The sequence below is a fragment of the Microtus pennsylvanicus genome, chromosome 14 (assembly GCF_037038515.1).
Source record: "Microtus pennsylvanicus isolate mMicPen1 chromosome 14, mMicPen1.hap1, whole genome shotgun sequence".
Lineage (NCBI taxonomy): Eukaryota > Metazoa > Chordata > Mammalia > Rodentia > Cricetidae > Microtus > Microtus pennsylvanicus.
The window spans coordinates 32,124,409-32,132,056 of NC_134592.1; the positions used below are offsets into that span (position 1 = coordinate 32,124,409).

Below are 7,648 nucleotides of genomic sequence, written 5' to 3' on the forward strand. Positions count from 1 at the left end.
GATTATTGTGAGTCATTGTCTCAACCTTCTGTGGAAATGGATAGAATACAATTAATTTTTCATTAAAGATGATTATTTACATCTAATTAGCTTGTAAGCTTCTGATATTTATCATTGCCTGAATTCTTCTGCTTTTACTCAACTTAAACCAGAAACTGGGCAAGGTATTATGAAAACCAAACAAGAATTCTTCCAGCATCAAAGAGGAACTCGGTTTACACAACAAAACATTGTGACATGTGCCCGGGATACTTTAGAAATCAGATATATTTTTTTTTTATTTTCAGTTAAGATCTAGCAGAGAAGACAAGTTCATCTTTACAATGATTACATGCTAAAATAAAACTGCTAGCTATACTGGTTATCAAATCATTAAAACGAATTTCACCTGTTTCCTGTAACCCTTACAAACATGTCTGTTGGCACACTTGAAACTACTATCTATGGTTCACCTTCCTCTTTCAACGGCACAAAGCGACTCCGATTTTCAGATACTTCTACAACACCCTTTCATTCCAAGTCGCTGACAAAGCTTTCTCAACCTCAAGCCTCCCTGCCTTCTGGCTTCTGTGACACTGCACTATTGTGGCTCTACACTCATCCTCAGCTGCCTCCTTACCCTCCTTCCACCTGGCACCCAGTTAGCTACTCAAACATCAAGCAGCAAATCTACCTAAGTGTCCCATGCCTACAGTTCTAACCTCAGGCCATCTTCACCCGCTGACACTTCAAAAGTGGTATTTTCAAACCACTTCCTAACTTCCTCATTTCTCATTCTTGAACTCAATCTCATACTTTGGCTGAGCCGATCGCTTGTCCTGCTAACGTTTCTCCCGTATACATTCCCGTTACTGTAACTCTCATCTCTCCTAATTACATAAAAGTCACCTAAATTCTCTTATGCACTCCAGTCTCACTACCAGACAGATCTCTGTCCACCGCAGTGTCACATCAGAAAACGTGAAAAGGAAGAAAAGGAAGCACTAAAGACGCCTACAAGAGTCGGGCATGCACATGCACCTTAGCAGTTCCGATGAAGGAACAAGCGCCGGCGATACGACTCTCTGTCTGGCAATGGAGACACAGAGAAGTTAGCCCTGGGTGCCACTCACTTCTGGACTAGGACGCACTGGAGACACGAGACGGGGAGTCTCACCAGTTGCTCAAGTCGACCCAGCCTAGGGCGCTTCCTCTACCTCCTGCTCCACTCCCGTACAGCCGGCCACCCCCGACGGCAGCCACCTGCTCCGGGACGCCGGGAAAGCCAGCACTTCCGGACCAACGCTCGGAGGGGGTCACTCTTAGCCTGGCCGGGCCCCAACAAACTAGCCGACCTCGTTTCCAGTGCGGGGTTCCTCGGTCTCCGCCCGGCTGGACCCCGCCCCTCATCCTCGAGGACGCCCGCTCCGCGGCCCGCAGAGGCTAAGGCCCGGGCCCTCAGAAAGAACGAGCAATCGCAGCTGGCAGACACCGTCCGTCAGGCACAACCCGGAAACTCACCTTTTCTCTCCGCGCCCAGGCGGCCGGCTCGCACCGGAGGTTTCGGTCTCCGCTACTGCTGTTTTGTTTCCGACGAGAACTCTCGGCCCGCAGAGCAGGTCGTCCTAGGCCCCGCCCTAAAGGCCGTCAGTGTCGTCATTTCCGGCCCCCACGACGTTGGCTACGAGCACCAACAGTGAACGGGACTTCCGGTGGCGCGCGCAGATAGTGAGGGCTGGGGCTGCAGCTGTCTTGGCTCATTTGAAGCTAGGATGCTGTGGGTCTAAGATGCTGGGCGATCTGAGGCAGCTGTAGGGCTTAAGACTGATCTAGTGTTCTCCCATGCTAAAAGCGAAGGCATTTTCCCCTTGTTTTTTGGTTGGATTCTGAGATTCGTGTGTTCCTTGCCGGTAACAAACACACCCTGTACACAAATACGGCCTTGAAAACCTATTCTGTGCCGGGCAGTGGTAGCCCGGGCCTTTAATCCCAGCACTCGGGAGGCAGAGGCAGACGGATCTCCGTGAGTTCCAGGACAAACTGCTACAAGAGCTAGTTCCAGGACAGGCACTAAAAACTACAGAGATTCCCAGTCTAGAAAATCACCCCCCCCAACAAAAAAAAAAAGAAAACCTATTCTGTATACACCGTACGCGTTTGCACATCATCCTCCGTTTTGTGAGAACATTTAAAACCGAACACTTCCCATTTCTTCACATTATTTGTACAGTTGCTCAAAATGGATATAATTGTTCGTGCTCTCAATAAACTAAAGCGATTGGTGGGTAAAAAGAATCTGAGAAACTACCCTAACATTCTAGGCTCCAACTCTGAAAAGGTCTTCCAAGATGCAAGCATCTGGAGAGCAGAAAATGTTTCCTGCTTTGATTTTATGTAATTGTAAAGACGATTGTTAAGTTATGTCTGTCATCCAACTCAGGAGTTGAGGGCAGGTCAGTAAGCTGATGTCAAACTGGCTTCTTAACAAATCACAGGGCAAACTGGGCTACACAGGGTCTAATTATTTTATTTCCCAGATGCCTCGTTCTAATACCAGAGCAACCATCTCTATTTTCTCCCAACACTCCCAACCCTGCTTCAATACAGATTTCATGTAATATTTTCATGCGTAAAATTTTCATATTTATCTTTCACACCAGCAAAATGGCAGCTGGGAGGAGACATACTATAAATTTCTTACCCTTAGTCTTTCCCCCAATAAAGCACATTTATATGGGAGGAATACAGAAAATAGTGGAGACCACACAGCAAGCACAATACAAGCGCTAAACAAAGACAGGCTAAAACGCGTTCATTATCCTAACTGCAACCTTTGGTAGAGCCAACCTCAACATATCATTTTGTTCATGGAGAATGGGTATATAAAAATAAAGAAAAATTATAGTTCACCCATGTTATAAAACTCGCATGAGTTATGTGCAAAGCCCAGTGTGGTGGTACACACTGCCAATCCCAGGAGGGCAGAGGCAGGTGAGTTTGAGAGACCAGGTCTACAGAGAAAAGAGAAACCTTGTCTGGGGGTTGGGCAGGTGGAGAAGACACACAAACTGGACTACAGATCCTTTTCCTGTTTTCTATATTCCTTTTTCTAGGAATATGAACACCCATGATTCATTACCCAAGAGATGGTGCAAAGACAGACATTAGGGGAGCACAAAGGTGATTAAACATTGACACCTGTGAGTACCAGGTGGACTGCAAATGTTTAGAGAGTCAAGATAAGCTATCATATCCCAATCATGCTGCCACAAAGCATCAGTGGAAATACTGAGAATTACACACACTTCAAACAGGATGAATGGGACATCTGGAAGGTACATAGTAAATAATTTCTTAGAATTACTAATGAAAAGGAGATGGAACCTAAGTTAATTCTTTTGTGTTTTGCTCTTGAAACTAAGAGAAGACAATGAAATGAGCTGGTTTGTGGTGGAACATGCCTTGGGAACTGATGCAGTATTGAAGACTTCAAGGTGAGCCTGTCTTAACAAAATTATTACCAAGAAAGAAAATTACTTGAACAAGGCTCAAGAAACTGTAGGGATGGCCAGAAAAGAGGTCTTCTAGGTAACTCACATGGAGTTCTTACAACAGGCAGGACTTAAGTTTGCTACATTCATGAACTAGATAACTAGAAATTCAAGAAACAATGTCCAATACTTTTTCTAACAAGTCTTTGATAGGGTTGAGGGCTATTTGCTGCATGTGGTGGACTTGTGGGTAAGTAGGCAAGAAGTCATTCAATATTTTTCACTGAACCATAACATTGAGTCTAGAAACACTGAAAGCTAACCTAAGAATTATCAGCACCAAGAGTACTCAAGAGGGCTGGAGAGATGGCTCAGTGGTTAAGAGCATTGCCTGCTCTTCCAAAGGTCCTGAATTCAATTCCCAGCAACCACATGGTGGCTCACAACCATCTGTAATGAGGTCTGGTGCCCTCTTCTGGTCTTTAGGCATACACACAGACAGAATATTGTATACATAATAAATACATAAATTAAAAAAAAAAAGAGCCAGGAGATGGTGGCGCACGCCTTTAATCCCAGCACTCAGGAGGCAGAGGCAAGCAGATCTCTGTGAGTTCGAGACCAGCCTGGTCTACAGAGCTAGTTCCAAGACAGACTCCAAAGCCACAGAGAAACGCTGTCTCGAAGAAAAAAAAAAAGTGCCCAGAGTCTCTCTGCAATAGGGCATTTCTTTTCCCCAGTATTCAGAAATTCAGAACGTGGCAACAGAACAGTGGTATGAACAACAAAATGCGGTGAGACAATCAAATAGTGACTACCTAGTGAAGAGAGAAGCCTGAACCTGAAAGTGCCTCTTAATCAGGGCCTCGTCAACGAGAAGGCTAGGAATATTACCAATGAATCCAAGGTACACAAACAATTAACAGTTGCATATGATCATTTGCTTTTACTCACATACAATAGCACTACCATAGTTCCTATAGAAATAGTGAATTGCCTTTCGATCAAGTTTGTCCATACTTAGATTCTTGCCTAGAAATAAACTCATCTGAAAGAAAGTTTAGTATTTTTTCTCACTAATTACTTCAATCTCTGTAACTGAATGCGGATCTATCAACACTAGAACACTAAAGGCGGAAACGAAACCCTCAGCTGTTGGACTCCAGTTCTCCTTTTGTTATCAAACAGGAATGGAATATTGTTTGACTTGGTTCCTTGGTAAATTGAGGACAACATGGATTACACAAATGGGCCTAGACCAAATCTAGATAACGACAGGGAGAGACAGAGAGAAGGGGTTGTGGAAGAAGAAAGGACTTCAATAAAATCAATCCCAATTTAAAAAGTACACACTTAAGTTAGGCAGTGGTGGGGCCTGTTTAATCCCAGCACTCAAGTAGAGAAGTTCAAGGTCAGCCTGGTCTAGAGTTTGAAGACAGCTATTACACAGAGAAATCCTGTCTCGGAAAACAAAAAGTACACACTTAAAATGGAGTGGGTTTGTGTGTGGTGAGGTAGGCCTTTAATCCCAGCAGAGGCAAGAGGATCTGTGAGTTTAAGGTCACCATGATCAACATAAACTCTGCTTTACTAAAAAAGTTTGGCTACTACACAATTTAACTCCCATTCTGTATGAGAATATAAAGGTCGTCGATCCAACTAAGTATGTAGCATTTTTTTCACTCGTTTTTATAATTATTTTTTTCTATGGATATTTACAACTATTCCTAATTTGGTTGCTTCAAGACACACTTAGGCAGTGGTGCATGACTTTAATCCCAGCATTTGGAAGGCAGAGCAGAGGCAAGCAGATCGCTAGGGCAAGCCTTATCAGTCAGACTATACAGAGAAACTCAAGATCGAAAACCAACCAACCAACCAACCGAACAGACACAAAGAGGGAGCTAGGCGGTGGTGCGTGCCTTCAATCACAGCACCAGGGTTCAAGGCTAGTCTGGTCTACAGAGAAAGTGCGTTCCACGGCAACCCAGAGAAACACTGTCTCAAAAGTCAAATTAAAAACAAGTAGGGCCAGACATCTACACAGTGAGCTCCAGGCTAGCCAAGGTGAGACCCTGTCTCAAAGATAAAAGCACAAAAAATTGGGGAAAAAAAGGCACATTCTGAAATATAAAGATATTAAAATTGTATGTGGTAAATAAAAAGCTGAAGTATAACCAGAAAAATCCATAGCCATTCTGAAATCACAGATATTGATACCAAAAGTTTGGTGAAAACAAGTCTCACAAACATTGGAGGCCTATTTATATGCATTTGCTAATTTATTTTCTTCATGGTAGAGACACACACACAATACTTGTTTTGGCTTAAGACTTATTTTTCTTATCTTTATTTTATTTATTCATTTTGGTTTTTCAGGACAGGGTTTCATTGTAGCTATGGAACTAGCTGTTGTAGACAAGGCTGACCTTGAACTCACAGAGATCTGCTAGGATTAAAAAGATGTGCTCCACCACCGCCAGGCAAAACTGATTTTTCTGTATCTTACAGGTATCACTGTTAGATTATCTGAAACTTTACTGTGAAGAAAATACCAACATTTGCTATTACATAGTTTATAGGGAAAAAAAATCACAAAGCTCAAATATCAAACTTTTAATAGAACATCCTCAGGGCCTGGTGGAGACACTGCCCTAGGGCACTATTTTGGAGGCTTATTTTAATGTTCACAAATAGAACATATTGTATATAGCTAACTACTGTTCTCAAACATCACGAGAGTTGCACACTTGTAGCCTAGCCCTTTGGATTGCAATGGAAGCCTGGGAAATTCAAAGACAGACTGAATTTGATTGGAAAACTGTCCAGTCTCAATAAAATAAAACAGCTATTTTCTTTAAAATCTATTTTGAACAACAAAAAAATGTTGCTACTGTATAGTCTGTCAAGATAAAATGATGTGCAGGCATCTGAAAAATCTTATTCAACTTAATGTAATTCATATGGATAGGTTGGTACTAATATCACCTGGTAATTATAAATGTTAGTTATTGCCCATAGTGGTGAAACACACCTTTAATCCCAGCACTCATGAAGAAGAGACAGACAGATCTCTGCAGTTTGAAACCAGCTTGGTCTACAGAGACAGTTCCAGAACAGCGAGGGCTGTTATTCAGAGAAACTCCTTCGGGGGGGGGCATCTTTTAAAGGTATTATACACCCTACTAAAGCACATAGGCATTTTAACAAGACAAGTAATAAAGAGGCCCACTCAAATGTGAGAAAAATTTGTATCAAATATTTTAACTACTCTTTTTCAAAATATACTTAAATTTTATTCTGTGGTCAAATGAGGGAAAAGCATTTTAGTTTTAAGACTTCATGTGTTGGGCTGGAGAGATGGCTCAGTGGTTAAGAGCATTGCCTGTTATTCCAGAGGTACCGAGTTCAATCCCCCAGCAACCACATAGTGGCTCACAACCATTTGTAATGATGTCTGGTACCCTCTTCTGGCCTGTAGGCATATACACAGACAGAATATTGTATACATAATAAATAAATAAATATTTTTAAAAAAAGACTTCATGTGTTTTATAACTTAAATGAGCAATACCAACCAACATAAAACCAAAAATGAATGTACAGATCTAAAAACTAAGAAGCTTTAATGGCAAAACTTGGTTTAAAGTATAAGCTTAATTTAACCACCTTTTCTGCCACCCACATGACCATCCCAGCTCTCCTGAAAAGTTCTATGATTTTACAGGGAAATGCTACGCAGTATAAGGTATATACTCCTAAAAGCTTTCGGTAAACATCTCTAGTTTTTGCAGGAATCTGAGACACTAGCAAGGTAAAGTCAATCTACTTGAATAAAACTTCATAGTAATATTAGCTAAAACAAAAAACAAAAAAACAAACAAAAAAAAACCTAGCATGTTCAATGTGTTTAGAAGACAAAGAAACAAAATAAATGACTTAAAGAGGGTATTGGGCTAGTGGAGGGAAAAATCTGAAAAATGGCTAATAAATAAATTTCTAACTGGAAAGGTCATTTTTCTGCAACTTTCCTTTAGAAAACAACACTATGTGGAGACATCCATGGATGACAGCCTCATCCAAAATAAGGTAAACAAGGTCTCTTTGATCTTCTGATACCATAAAAATTCATTCAAAAATTTAGTTTGGGGTTGTTTTCTAGTATATGCACTACACAA

At 41.6% G+C, this 7,648-nt stretch overlaps 1 protein-coding gene across 3 annotated transcripts in view; it reads right to left on the minus strand.

Annotated features, from left to right (window-relative positions):
• Psen1 (presenilin 1) overlaps positions 1–1,625 on the minus strand; it is a 55,363-nt gene extending 53,738 nt beyond the window's left edge. The window contains exon 1 of one of the 3 annotated variants that reach the window (XM_075948817.1): positions 1,501–1,625. The gene's annotated coding sequence lies outside the window, so the exon portion shown is untranslated. Of the gene's footprint in view, positions 1–1,112; positions 1,279–1,500 lie in introns of those variants that run through there. The other 2 variants (XM_075948818.1, XM_075948819.1) reach the window with 2 other exon arrangements.
• Between the last annotated feature and the right edge of the window lie 6,023 nt (positions 1,626–7,648).